The sequence below is a fragment of the Canis aureus genome, chromosome 2 (genome assembly GCF_053574225.1).
Source record: "Canis aureus isolate CA01 chromosome 2, VMU_Caureus_v.1.0, whole genome shotgun sequence".
In the NCBI taxonomy this organism is placed as follows: domain Eukaryota; kingdom Metazoa; phylum Chordata; class Mammalia; order Carnivora; family Canidae; genus Canis; species Canis aureus.
The window spans coordinates 5,960,084-5,975,039 of NC_135612.1; the positions used below are offsets into that span (position 1 = coordinate 5,960,084).

Sequence of the window (14,956 nt, forward strand, 5' to 3'; positions counted from 1 at the left end):
CAATTGTACAGTGTCTCAGCACCTTGGAATTCTAAATCTCAAGGGACTTCATGCTACCTCGTGAAGCCTCCAGAAGTGAAAATAAAAAAAAAAATCCATTTAGAAAAAAGATAATGTGATATGGAGAGTAGAAGCATGGAAGTCAAAGTTAAAAGATTTGAGAGTTCTCTAACACTTAACAACCTTGGGACATTGACTAATTCATTATTTCCCTAACCATATTTCCACATTAGTAACACAGAAGAATAACCAGGCTTTTTCTAACTCCCAGTGTTATCTAGGGACAGTTTATTCCAGAATATAGTCTGCTAGTTCCCTACATAGGAGTCACTTGGATGCCTATTAAACAAATAGATTCTGGAGCCTAGACATGACTCAGAAAATTAACATTTAGAGGTATACACCAAAAATCTAATGTTTAGCAAGTTCCCCACCTGATGTTTGAATTATGATTCACAATATAATTCCCAAGGAATAATATATTATGCAAAGTAAGAGTTCTATATATTGTTTGTACTTTTGTGTTAGTAGAGATGTTACATCTATGATTTTAGGGCTCTTATTTTTATTCAAAAAAGGTGTGTCTATTAAAATAATAGGACTTTACCAATCTTAGTGTAAAAGCAACACACTTCGATCTTGATCTCTAGCCACATAGGGAGTATCCTTACTCCATTATCATTATTATTGTTGTTCTCATAATTACTATTTGGCTTCGCCACTTGAGGGACGTAGCACATACTATGAATCTTGAAAAACAAATATTTTAATATTTGAACCACTCAATAGCATCTTGGCTTTAGTATAATTATTCTCAAAGTGTAGACCCAGAACCAGCGTCATCATCTTCACCTGGGAATTTGTTAGAATTAGAAAACATGGAGTGGAACCCAGCAAGATCTGTTTTTATAAGCTTTCAAAGTGATTGGGATGCACACTAAATTATGGGAGCCACTGCTCTAGGATAATAGGACTAAAGACTAGTGTTAGAGGATAATTTCACTCATCCCTCAGGATATATCCTACATTAAGCCTGGCTGATCTTCAGCAGGAAAATGGAGCACATGCTATTTAACACAGGTTCACACATTGTATTTATCTTCTCTTAATTCAGGATAATTGTGGTAGGACCAGTGCTGTTTTTCACAACTTACCCTATTGTCAGGCCACTCCATTTATGTCTCCTCAAAGGCAGTCCAGAGTCCTCTAATTCTTATATTTGAGGATAGACTTTAAGACAACTCCTGATAACCCTTAAAGATAAAATTTCTGGCAGGAGGTATCTGGTTCTTTTAGAAAAAGCCTTGATCTTTTCTCTATACCTAATTGTACTGAAAGATTAGCTATCTTTTCTCTTCTATTGGGAACTGAGATAAGGAAACTGACTGGAGTTTATTTTCAGCTGGAAGCCCACAGGGAAATGAAAGTTATGCTAATGGTATGCTGAGAATTCTAACACCATTTGAGATCTACATCTAAAACATAAAGCAAATTCTTGTGGCCAATTTTTATCCAGTCTCGTATATTCACAATTTGGAAGAGGTAGTCTACGAAAAATTAATTTTCTTCCATCTATTTTTCTACTGAGGTTATGATAGGAAAACATCTATGCTATTATGAAAATTTATAAAAGAAAATCATTTGATTTTTTTATAAGGATGACATATTCTAGGCCGGTGTTCCCTTTGGCACACATACTGAAAAGCAGCGCTTCTAACACTGGTTTTACTTGGTGCACCGTCAAAGCTTTGTCTGAAACGTGCAAGTGAGAGGCTGATGTTCTGTGTCCTTTCCTTTTTACCTTTTTCCTTGTCTCCTTCTGCCACTGATTCTGCTTTTCTGAATTTGCCTTTTCCTGATGGGGCCACTGCTGCAAAATATGTGGTTTTCTCATCTGTGGCTTTCTGGTGGGCTTGGCTATTTAGGAAACTTCACAGTTCTAATCCCTCTCACAAGTATCACCAGCAGCTCGAGAATCTCCAAACAGATAGTTAAAATGGGAAATCGATAACATATAATACCACTCTCATGGGTACCACTGACTAGTCCGGGTTAGATAGACCCCTCATCAGGACCAGTACAGTTCTCTGTTTTGGAAATTAAAGAACAAAGCTATTCAAACCATAATCTAGTGTATCTGCGATGAAAGGGATGTAAACTTGGAAGCTGAGGTCTGTTGTGCTCAGCTATGCAGAATGGGAATCATAAAACTTTGTTCTTAAAAAAGTGACAGAAGAGTGAAAAAGGTGCCCAGAGAGTTGCAGGGGACAGAAATGGGGAGAAGGAATCTTGACGCTCTTTTAGTTCTGGTTCTTATTTATTCCTGATGTTAGGACTTACCCTAGTGCAAGGATCTGAGAAGCAACATTTAAATGCATCTCCTTTTTGTGATAAGCTAACTCAGTAGGGTTCTATTTCAAACAAAATGCCTGAATCAGTTTAATACTATCTTTGAGTTTCTTATTGCAAATGCAGCTAAATTGGTTTCATGAGGTTGGGTGAGAAACCTAAAGAACATGTCTCACATTTTTGTGAGTTCTGAGTTCAAAAGATTATTAAAGATCAAAGTTTTGAAAGCACAGACCTTCTTTTTGAAGCAGTTTATGCTCATTCTTTATTAATTTAATTATACATATATATTGCTTTCTATATTTAATTTAATAAGATTAAATGTTACATGAGGGTGATATTCATGTTCATTATAATTTAAAACCATGTTCTTTTCGAGACACCTGGGTGGCTTAGCAGTGGAGTGTCTGCCTTCGGGTCAGGGTGTGACCCCAGGGTCCTGGGATCAAGTCCTGCATCGGGTTCCCTGCAGGGAGCCTGCTTCTTCCTCTGCCTGTGTCTCTGCCTCTCTCTGTGTGTCTCTCATGAATAAATAAATACAATCTTAAAAAAAAAAAACCAAACAAACCATGTTCCTTTTAAACATGTTTTTAGTTTGTAACCTAATTATATTTTTAGATATTTGTCATATATTTAAGAGTAAATATATGAGATGCATGATTTAATATACTCCTTCCATTAATATATACATTATTTGATACTTTTATACTGATCCATAGTTATATGAGAACTGATTCATTTCATAAATAGTATTAGCATCTTCGTATCTTAATATATTTCTACATGTTCAAAATAATTGGAAAAGAATATTATCAAAGTCAGAAAGAAGAAAAAGAACATGTTTTATTTTAGTGTAAATTGAATGACTCATAAATTTAATATTCAAATTTGAAAAAATAATAGTTAAAAAATAAAAATAGGTAAAGATACATTTTGAATTTTGCTGCAATTTCTGGAATAAAAAAATTTTGGAAGTCCTATATTGTCAGAGATAGTGAATAATGTATTAAGCAAATCCACCTATAATTTTTTTGTTCTTAAGATAGTTGTAGATCTGAGATTATGTGAATATATAACACAAGAAATTATAATTAAAAAAAAAAAAGACTGAAAGTTTTGTTAGGCACTGGTTCCAAGACACTTTTCTGAGATCACATTTCCCTTCTCAAGTAGCACTTTTTATGGTTCTTCCTCCAAATTGCAGCCATGTGGTTTATTAAACCAGACACTAAAAATCTTGTTATTTATCCGTATCTTGTTTCCTTGATTTTTTTTTTTTTTTTTACCATCAAATTTGGTCTTGGATTTCTAGATTTTCCATTTGTTTCTGGAAATGGCATTGTTTTAGATAGGCTTCTTTTAATTTCTACTTAGGAATTTCTCATTAGGAAAGGAGGGGAATCAGCATTTATTGATTCCTTATTGAGTGCCAATCAACTTGTATGGATTACTCAGTTATGCTAGCCATGTAACACGTACATCAATTCGCATTTTAAGATTGAGATTTTCTTCTAAGTAAATAAGACTTAGAGCAACTAAAACACTTGCAAGAGTTCAGAGCTTTGAGAATTAAAGCGGGAATTTCAATTTCAAGCCTGTGCTCTTTCTAATACATCTGTCAACTGGTTCAAGTAAACACTAATATGTGAATACATGGAACTGAGTTTCATATCATTGAATGAGTAGTTTGATACAAATATTTGTTTGGTAGTGTTGGGCCATCTTGCATACTTTGAAACCCGTTTATTTTGGCCAAGTTGAAGTTTGTACATTTGTTGAAGTCAAAAGGGATTTGTGACAGAAAAGATGGCTCTGCCTCATTAATTGTATGAAAGTTAATCACAGAACTCTTGATTTCATGGCAAATTGTTTTGGTAGATGTTTTTAGATGCTTTATAATATATATTTGCTTTTCTCTTATAAACAGAAGGAATAGATCGAAGGCATAAAATCAGCCTTATTTCTTTTGCCTTTCAGCAGGCATTAGACTCTCCAAATTGAGAGTTGAAGTGCTCAGTATACATAATTTACATTAGAAAAGATTGACTTTGGTGTTACATAGTTCATATTTCACTCAATTTGATTATCTGATAAAAATAATCATTTATTACAAGGAGATCATTAAAATTTGGTTATATTTGAGCTAAGTAAGATGTGAATTACGTGTATGTTTTGAATATTAACAGATAGAAAGTAATGAATTCTACAGTCTTGAATAAACATACTTTTACCCAGAATAAGGTAACCACAATAGCCAGAGTTTGCTGACATCTAGTTTCTCAACAATGTCACAACAAAAAAGATATGCAAAAAGAGGTACTTTTAAGTTTGGAATTTCCTGAGACAAAGTAATAGCTCCTTTCTGAGACTTTATTTGGGCGTCCCAGAAGACCTATTTTTGTGTTGGCTGCTTGCCAGCTGTATGGGAAATTTCTTCCTGTATGCTGAAGTCTTACAAGGGCATGGAGTCCAGGAATGCATCATACCATGAAAGTGCTGTAGTACACTGAAAATTGAGGGTCAATGAGAGATTAATACATCTTGGCAAATGTCTTGAAAGAATATAATTTTTTTGATTCTTTGGCCTTTCTGATCTAAACAATTTTGGGGAGGGAACTGAGCACGTACGATGGATGGAAATGGGTCCCTCCTAGTTAAACCTCAGATAATGGAAAGGGAAGGAGAGGAAAGGAAAAAAGAGAAAAGGGAAAAGAAAGAAAGATAGTAAGAAAGAGAGAATACACAGGTCATTCAATCAGTCCAGAATAACTAAGAAATTTTGTGTCCTGACATATATTGCTAACTTTGATTTCTAGGAGCAAACAAATCCTTTGTACCTTAACTTTCAAATAGTTTTCATCTATTGTGATGCCTTTGGTTCCGTTTCATTTTCATCCTCAGTCTCTACTCTCCTCTTATGTTAGAGGCAGGTATGATTCTGATACAACTTTGTTTCAGATTCTTATTCTTTGTAGGTTTCAGTGCATTGAGGCGCTTGTCCTGAACTAGCTGAAGTTTGGAGGAACAAAAATGGCAGCATTTCTCTTCCATACGGTGCTAGGCATTTGGCTCCTGATGTTCACACTCCTATAGATTACCATCTAGGTGTCCCTGAATTTCATTAAAAGCTATACATTACATTGAACAGCTGAAACTTACTCTGTGGAAAGTAGAATGATACACATGCATTTTCCATTCATAATATCTAAAAAACTAGTATATTCATCTCATGCAGCCTTACAGATGAATGATACTTATGTATCTACACAGAATAGAAAGTATTATTGATTATTTTGAGTTACTATGAGGGCAAAAGCAATTTATTTTTGTTTGTGTGTTGTATCATTTATTTTTTTCCTGATGACTTAGAGATGTTTTTTTCCTATTGGGTTAACTGTTAATGACATTTCACATTCTTATATAGTACAGGCCTTTCAAAAAACATACATTTTCACAATTGCTCTTGTCAAATACAACACAAGGCTATGTCTTTCATTCATATTTTTGCCCTCAAGCCTCGTATCTTTCATTGATCTCTCTCTTTGCAGTGGTATCCAAAAGTTAACATGTAGACAAAATGTCTTTTTGGCTTTAGGATCAATGATCTATATCGGTAAAATCTAAAACCTAACATGAGTCATTTAAACATCAGTTTTTCTTGGAAAAAAAGGTGTATGGAACTATTTCTACTTAATCAGAAGTAGCAATAGCAATGGGAAAAATCAGGTTCTATCTTCAGAGGGAGCAGGAAGGCCTCTTGGCCTACATGGCTAGAGGCAGTGTCTAAATGCTGATGTTGATTGAACCTAGATATCTACCTATATGTATACTATAAACAACAATATTCTCCTGCATCAAGGTAGCTCGCGTAAGCATTCTGCACCATATATTTTGCTGTGGATTCTGCATGACTAGTGGTCTTTGTGAATTTCCCTTCTCTGGTTTTTGAAAACTGATGCTAATCAAGACATCAAATACCATTTATGTGAGGGAGAGGAAGCAATGTTGTAGGAATACATTGTCATAATAGTGTTGTATAACAATACCACCTCAAAATTTAGTGGCTTAACCATAAGCATTTGCAATTTTACACTAATAAGCATACATGCTTGCTGGGCCATGTTTCTGGTTGGTTCTCACCCACACGTTAGTGGTTGAAAGTTTGCTGAAATTTGCTAGGGTCTTTCCTGTTTCTGGATTTTCAGCTGGGACAACTAGACTGGATTGGGTCTGCTCCATAGGCTCCCCCCTGGCGGTGTAGATTAGGTAGGAATCCACAAAAAGGAAAAAGACAGAAAGAAATGAAGGCCATTAGGCCCAATTTTGATACTGGAGCATCATCACTTTCCTCACTCTCTTAACCAAAGCAAGTCAGAACTCTATTTCTGAGTCACTGTGTAGACAAATAGATTCCTCTTATGGAATGAGTTCATTGTGGAGGGCAGGAAACATGGTGAATTTGACTATTTTTTCAATAAATATACTGTAAGGAATTCTACATATACTTTAAAAGGCCAAAAAAAGTTTCTTATAGATGTTTAGTCCCCATTTATAATATTTGCAGTTTAGTATTCAATTTTCAGTAGCCTTGAAAATTACTTGAAATTAATTAGTCATCTAAATAAAAAATTTCAACAAAACTCTTCTATTGTTCTTAAAAATAGAATGCTTGTATGCTAATGTCACCATGTGAATAATATTAATGTTATATCCTTGCATTTCAAATCTAACTTTAAACTGTATAACCACCGATCTCCTAAAACAGTGAACTCAGCAACTTAGTGTTATGCTCTAGGAATCCCTCTTTGGAACACACATCAATGTAGCAAAACATTGTTTTTAATTAACAAAATGCCAGGTCCATATGTTGCCCACATCCTCATGGAAACTCCTGTTGACATCAACAAGAATATTTTACACAGCATATGGTCTTAATAGGTAACAATTTCTATTTTGAATAATTATTTTAACTCACAAACAATAAAGGCTTTTAATTATAATTTTACTTTTTTCCTTCAGTTCTTTTAAGGGGTCTTAGGTTTAACAGCAAAAACATTGTAACACATTTAAAAGCCCATTAATTTAGACAGAAGACAGTTTTGCAAGGCTGATATATATTAAAATAAAATATGCAAAAGTAATAGTTGGAAAAAACATGTGCATTAATTATAGAAGTAAAAATAATTCCCTGTAATTTATGTTACATTTTTACATTTTCTGGTTTTATTTTTATACATGTTTGCTATTTGAGGAAGAAAAAATAGCTGAAATTTGGAACGAGTTTTTCCCAAGTTTTATCTGAAAGTAAAGTGGACAAATATTTACATCATAAACAATTTATGCTTTATTTTACTAGAATGAATTTTAGTGGACTAATACTATTCAAGAATGAACAAAAAATGCAGTTCAAGAGCACAAATATTAGAGTCTGACAGAAATAGATATTAAGTCAAACTGCAATAACATGAACTGGATAAATATAAGGTTTCTTACCAAAGTCACAGTATTCTTACCTGTAATACAGGAATAACAATGAATCCACATATAGATGACACAGGGATTAAGTGTCATAAAAAAATTTTTACTTAGTACCTGATAGAAAAAAAATCACCCAAAACTAAGAACATATATACTAAGTAAACTGAAGTTTTTATGTTTTGTACTGTTTTTATCTTTATTGGTGGTAACTTTCTCATACACTTTTACTTTTACTTCTTCAATCTTTTCCTCCTCCTACTTTCCTCCTCCTCTCCAGTATTAATATTAATATTAGAAAATATGACTACTACAGATGTAATAAAACTAAGTTTATTCACTGCTTATTTTTAAGTTTCTTCCCTTCAAGCAAACAGAGAAATGTGTAAGCTTATAGATCTAGTTAGCACCGCATTTGTTACCGTGAGATGTTTTATTCTTATTTTCTTCATTTTGATTGTAGATCTTTCACACAAGGCTTTTCATAAACCCGAGGCATCAATTCACTCCGGAGAATCACATAAATGACCTAGCAAGAAATTCACTCTCACTTTTGCAAATTACAAGGGCTCTTTAGTGAGGTGGGAAATGAAGATGACATTTAAGGCTGATTTCCTATTAAGTTTTTTTCAATAAAATATTGGACTGCTGAAAATGAAGTAAAATGTGGTTCATGATAATAGAGAAGGCAGCAAGTGAGTTAATTAAATATGTACAGTAATTTTTCCTTTTTCAAAAGGAAATCCATAAAGAAATATAAGAAATAATTCTGTTAAATATGTATTATTTACACTGCCTTAAAATAATAAATGTATTTACAATGTATTTTTGGGGGTGCCTGGGTGGCTCACGGTAGTTGAGCGTCTGCCTTTGGCTCAGGGCATGATCCCGGGGTCCTGGAATTGAGTTCCACGTCAGGCTTTCTTGTGCAGAACCTGCTTCTCCTTCTGTCTATGTTTCTGCCTCTCTCTTTCTGTGTCTCTCATGAATAAATAAATAAAAATCTTTAAAAAAAGTATTTTTTAAACTATCATAGGTGAAGTGCTTCAGAATAATTTAGGAAAAAAAGGACTTTAATTATCAGTGGTTGTCAGTTTTCTTTCTTAGCATGTGTAATAGAAAAAAAAGATAAACGCTACATCGCTCATTTTGTTGAAACAAATGTTTATAAATATAAAATATGTTTATGGAATGAATCCATGTAAGTAGATAAATACTAATCAACTGGGATATGGAAAAAAAAAAAAAAGCTTGTCTCCTAAAAATAAATTTCTAATTCTGTTATAACATGATTATTATGATTATTAGGGTATTTAGAGTTTGGTTGAAGTTTGAGTTTAGTTAATTGGCTTTTTAAGTCTGCTGTGGAAATAGATTTCACAGCAGTTTCTCATTCTCGTTTTATACAAATATGCCAATTGGTAATTCCTTCCTTCCCAGTTGGTGAGTTTGAAGTTCACGTTGATGTGGTGTCGTATGTGCTTGGGGGTATAGCTGTACAGGAGGGTGGTGTGATGGGAGGAGGGAAGTGTATAAAGGATGTGCCAGTTTCCAATTCAGTTAAACTGAGTGGAGTGGAGATATTTCAGACAAACATCCTACTGGCACTCTCTCTGCCTAATGAATGGGGAATATGGGTCTCATAGCACAAAACTACCTGGGTATTCAAAGGCTCCACCTATTTTTACAAAAATCGCCAATATGTTTGATAGTGAATATTAATTTATATCATGCTGTGATTTTTAAACCTCTGGAAAATTGTAATCAAGACCTTTCATGGTTCTTTTAAGCATACCATTATTGTGGGATTTTTTTTTTAAGCTATGACTAGAAGAATTTTAAAATAAATGTCAAGACTTTGTTGTGTTTATTATGAAGGTTTAAAGTATATAGATGTATATTTATACATCACATAATTACAGATCCCCTCCTATAGCTAATCATGCATGCATTTCCATTACACTCAAAGCTTCCATTCCTTAATCAAGCATTCTGTGATTATGCAAATTTGAAAGATAATGAGGTACACCCTATAACAGATAGCAAATCAGCGTTGTTAAATAAGTCCTAAAAAATGAAAAATTGACTCTTTTGGTTCTGAAAAATCTTAGGGAACTTTCGTAATTAGTGGATTATTCACATAGAAGAAGGTGGCACATTGTCATATGTTATATTGGTTTTCTATTTCCATTTATTTGGTTATTTTATTTCCTTATTCTCAGTGATTAAATATTCCCCAAATTTCTGGTCACATACAGCAATCAGAAAAATTATGAAATACATAAAAGAGGACTTCAATCCAGATACACACTTGGCATGTCTTTTGCTTACTGCTAGTACAGAATTGTTGTAAGGGTTCACTTTCCATGGATCATTTGCCTAATGAAAGTGTGACACTTTGACATCAATGGTAGAATTTTAGGTTGTTGTATTTTCTCAGCCAGGGTGTATTTGTCAGCAAACTGTTTTGTAGACATCAAGCAAGCAATTATGTTTTTCATAATTTGTAATTTCTTACACAACTGTTGATTCCTTCCATGTAATTTTTCTTTAATCATTGCAATGGACTATGCAGTGGTTATTTGCAAGCTGAAGTGCATTTTTGTTGAAAGTTTTCATTTCTTTCTCTTCTCAGAAAGGAACTCACAGCTTGGGAGGAGTTGAAACAAAATGTTAATGTGTTGTTTTATTCAGCTATTTCTGTTAATAGGCCTTTGTTAAAGGTGGGTTAGTAAATATTTCGTCTTCGAAAGTAGGAAAACATCACAATATAAACCTTATTGTCTGGAAGATATAGGGAGAGGGACTAGAGATTATTTTAAGAGTGCAATAGCTATTCAACAATGTGATGTGGTTTAGAATTAGTAAGAGACTTTCCCATCTTAGGACATTTTCCCTAGCTGTATATGATGGAGCCTGAAATGTTAGTTACTTTCAGTTAACATATTAGTGAAGACAGACCCAGTGATCAAGCCATGCTTAAAGGTCCTAATAGTCTAAAATAAAATTGTAGGGACACCTGGGTGGCTGAATCGGTTAAGCACCCAACTCTCGTTTCAGCTCAGGAAATGATCTCAGGGTCATGAAATGGAGCCCCAGGTGGGCTCTGTGCTCAGGGTGAAGTCTGCTTGAGATTCTCTTCCTCTCCCTCTCCCTTCACACCCCACCCCCTGCCACTGCTTGAGCTCTCTCTTCCCCTAAAATAAATAAATAAATAAAATCTTCAAAAAAAAACTATAAGGGTGCCTGGGTGGCTCAGCTGGTTAAACATCCAACTCTTGATTTCACCTCAGGTCATGATCTCAGGGTTGTGGGATTGAGCCCCCATCTGGCTCCAGGCTCAGTCCCTTGTATCTCCCTCCCTTCATTCTCTGTCTCCCAAATCAATCAATCTTAAAAAAATAAAATTGTAACACATTTGATTTCATTATATATACATTTTAAACAAATAAAAAACAACACTCTTATTCTTCTTCAAAATAATATTAAATGAGGTTCTGCTCTTTAAAGGCAGGACAGAAAGCAACCTGCAGATGTCCATGAGGAAAGCAATGTTTTAGAGGATAAAATCAGATTCTCTCAAAAGTCTACTTCATTAGCTTCAAGATGATAATTGGAAAAACTAGTATTAGAAGAAATCATCTCTCTCTCTCTCTCTCTCTCTTTTTCAATGAAAGATGCATATTCATTTCAGGTCCAGGGGAAAGTTGATAGTTGTGGTCATTTGTTAAGTTGAATTCTTTCAAATATATTACACTTTATTGATTATTTGCATCAGCTACTTGCATTTGAAGAGGCCCACAGTGTTGTACTTCTCTAAAATTCCCAGTCATTTTCTCTCTCTTTGCAGTTTCTGTACCCTTTATTATTAGAAAGTTTAATTTCATGGTCCTTTTGGTCACTACTACAGTTCCATTACATTTTATCATGGATAATATTAGAAGGTTTTTTTAAAAAGATTTTATTTATTTATTCATGAGAGACATAAAGAGAGAGAGGCAGTGACACAGGCAGAGGGAGAAGCAGGCTCCACACAGGGAGACCAATGTGGGACTCAATTCCAGGTCTCTAGGATCAGGCCCTGGGCTGAAGGCGACGCTAAACCGCTGAGCCACCGGGGCTGCCCTAGAAGGGTTTTAATCAAGGTATTTTTATTTCTCCAAAAATTTTTTGCCATTCAACAAATATATTTCCCTCCTCCTTCAGGTAGTAGATAGAACCTAGAGTAAAAAAAGTCAACTTGATGAAGAGATGTTTTAGCTTATTGGTGATGAACGCTGCATGTAGACCTGTATGTATTGAATTTCCAAAGACTAAATTTGGAATGTTCAGACAGGCTTTATAATGCTGGAATCTAGATCATTGGAAGATAGATTTAATGCTAATAAATTGTAGACTAGGGATGATGCAAGTTAAGCCTGGGGCATGAGGACTGTGGAAAACATGATTCTACATATGTTGAGGGTAAAGCCAATATCAGATTCTTGTTCTATGCTTGCCTTTTGGAGGCCTGGCAGGGGACGATCTTCAAAATGGGAAAGCCACAGGTTAAAGCTGACATTGTAATGACTATATATACTCAAGATGGTCTAAGTTTAAAACAGAAATGAGTCCATTTCTGCTAGTAAAGATTATTATAAAATGGCAAATTTTAATATTTTATTATACAGTTCTTTATTGAACATCTACCATAATATAGAAACAAAACAATGTCCCTGCTCTAGTAGAATTACTTATAGAGTGAATGGGGGGGCGAGATAAGAGTTTTTAGTTGCCAACAGAATTAGTTGCTTCTTGGCTAAGTTGATTTTGTTATAGGAAGTTTATGTTACATTTCTGTACATCTGGTAGTGAATGTACATTCAGAATAGACATTTAGAACTCATCCATATTATCTTAGTCTTTGTGCACAGAGTTCAGCTATTTTAATTCTTTTTTTTTAAATTTTTATTTATTTATGATAGTCACACACACAGAGAGAGAGAGAGAGAGAGAGGCAGAGACACAGGCAGAGGGAGAAGCAGGCTCCATGCACCGGGAGCCCGACGTGGGATTCGATCCCGGGTCTCCAGGAACGCGCCCTGGGCCAAAGGCAGGGGCCAAACCGCTGCGCCACCCAGGGATCCCAGCTATTTTAATTCTTTACAAAACTTTTAAACTTTATAGAAGTAGAGGCTCAGAAGCAGAAACAATTACATTTTAAAATCACTACTGCATGGTATTTGTCAGAATCACTAGTTTTTCATTAACAGCCATGGCTTTCATGTCACTCCTTTTTTTTTTTTTTTTTGCATTCATTATATGGGGGTATCAAAAAATAATATCTATTAAAACTTAGAAAATACTCCTACATAATTAGAAAAAAATAATACTTTTTAGATGGATAGACATAATTTTGTTATCTTAATAGCACCCCCTCAAAAACAGATTCAATATTTATCAATTCATTGTTAATAGCTCTTATAAGTTACTGGCTCCTTGTAGATGCTCCTGTTATATTTCAAATGTATTAGTTATCTCTCAGCAGTTATTAGATGTACTGTACTATGGCTAGGTTTACAATACTTACTAACTTAGTGATTATTATGTATGTGTTTTCATTTTAGCTGCATATTTCCTAAGAACTATAACTAAAGTTAGGAAAGTTACCATTGTTCTATAGGCCACAGGAAGGGCCTTGTTGGTCAGTAGCCTTAAACTTATGGGAAGCCAGAGCTGGGTCCCTGTTCTATAAAAAATAACACTGAGATTGTTAGGCATTTCACAGAAACCCAGAAATAGACGAGACACACACTGAGAAAGTTGGGGGAGTAACAAAGACACACTTTCCTTTATTATGCAATTTTGCCCAGGGCTTGCTTTGTTTTCTAGTTATGATTTATGGCTGTGGGAGATCCCCAAGCACTTACATGATTTCACATTATCATCTTTCTGCTTTCTGGAAAGATTTAAGTACATTTGAACAGCTGACATTGACACAAAGTTTTGTTTAGCATGGAAGTGCTCCAGGAATTTTCGTTCATATGTGGGAGACTACTTGTCACCTAATGGTATTATACATGAAACTTATGTGAAGAAATTTACAATATTCAGCCATCTGAAAATATGTATGAAACAACAGGGTAAGTGAAGACATACAACAGTGCTTTAATTGCCCTTTTCTTCCTTAAAGTGGAAGAAGTTTATCTTCTCTGTCTCTACCACACAGGAGGCCACTGCTGCTAAATGCCAACACTGTCACCAATGCAGTGTTCATCAAAGATTTAGTCATTATCATAAATGGAGCCAAGCAGGAAATTCTTGTTCCAACTAGCAGTGATTTCTGGCCTGCCTCCTCCAAGAAGAACACTTGCAGTAAATGCAGGCTTTCATTTAATTGACAAAAGACTTCACCATAAAAATAGAGTGCCTTGAACAACTTGGACCTAATTGGGAGTAATGGTTCAGAGAGAAATTGCCAAGGGAGGTTTTTTTCTCTTCTTCTTCATGTATAAGTGATTGTATATGAAAAAGAATCAGAGCTGATAAATAGTGAAAGCTAGATAAACCATCCATTACTCACTCAACTTTCAGTTTAGTATATATGACTATAAAATAAAGCATTTTATGAGTTTAATATACCACAAGAGATAATCATTAAAAACACATCGGATATACTTACAAATCTGTGAATAGTTTTACATGGCCCCTTTTTAGTTTGGCAAAACATCACTATCCTTATTACTAACAATACAAATTTTATTAGGAGACTAGATACAGAAAGTCCTTGACTACTATGCTATATCCAAGGAAAAATGAAATATTGTATTTCTTTTTTTTTTGTGTAAAACCAAAAATATACAAAGTAACATCAAGAATAAATGTTTGGTTTGCCCTATCAGTTGCAATAGGAAATCACAGTGATTTTGAGAAAAGGTGATTGAGAATTTAATGACTTTCAATAAGTTTAATCTTAAATATTTGATTTTTGACATTTATAATGGCATTTAGCATTGGCATGCTACAAAAGCAAAATCATACGATCATATCAGTTGACACAGAAAAAGCATTTGATGAAATATCCACTCTAACTCATAAAAATGTCTAGCTTACATCATGTTTAGTGATGGAAAATTGAGTATTGCTCCCCTAG

At 34.4% G+C, this 14,956-nt stretch overlaps 1 long non-coding RNA gene across 12 annotated transcripts in view; it reads right to left on the bottom strand.

Annotated features, from left to right (window-relative positions):
• LOC144292330 (uncharacterized) overlaps window positions 1-14,956 on the bottom strand; it is a 148,975-nt gene that overhangs the window by 65,150 nt on the left and 68,869 nt on the right. The window contains exon 4 of one of the 12 annotated variants that reach the window (XR_013359793.1): window positions 3,579-4,855. The exons of 8 other annotated variants lie outside the window; for them this stretch is intronic. This is a non-coding gene — a long non-coding RNA (uncharacterized LOC144292330). Of the gene's footprint in view, window positions 1-3,578; window positions 4,856-8,188; window positions 8,354-9,940; window positions 10,474-14,956 lie in introns of those variants that run through there. 3 more of the 12 variants (XR_013359796.1, XR_013359782.1, XR_013359795.1) reach the window with 3 other exon arrangements.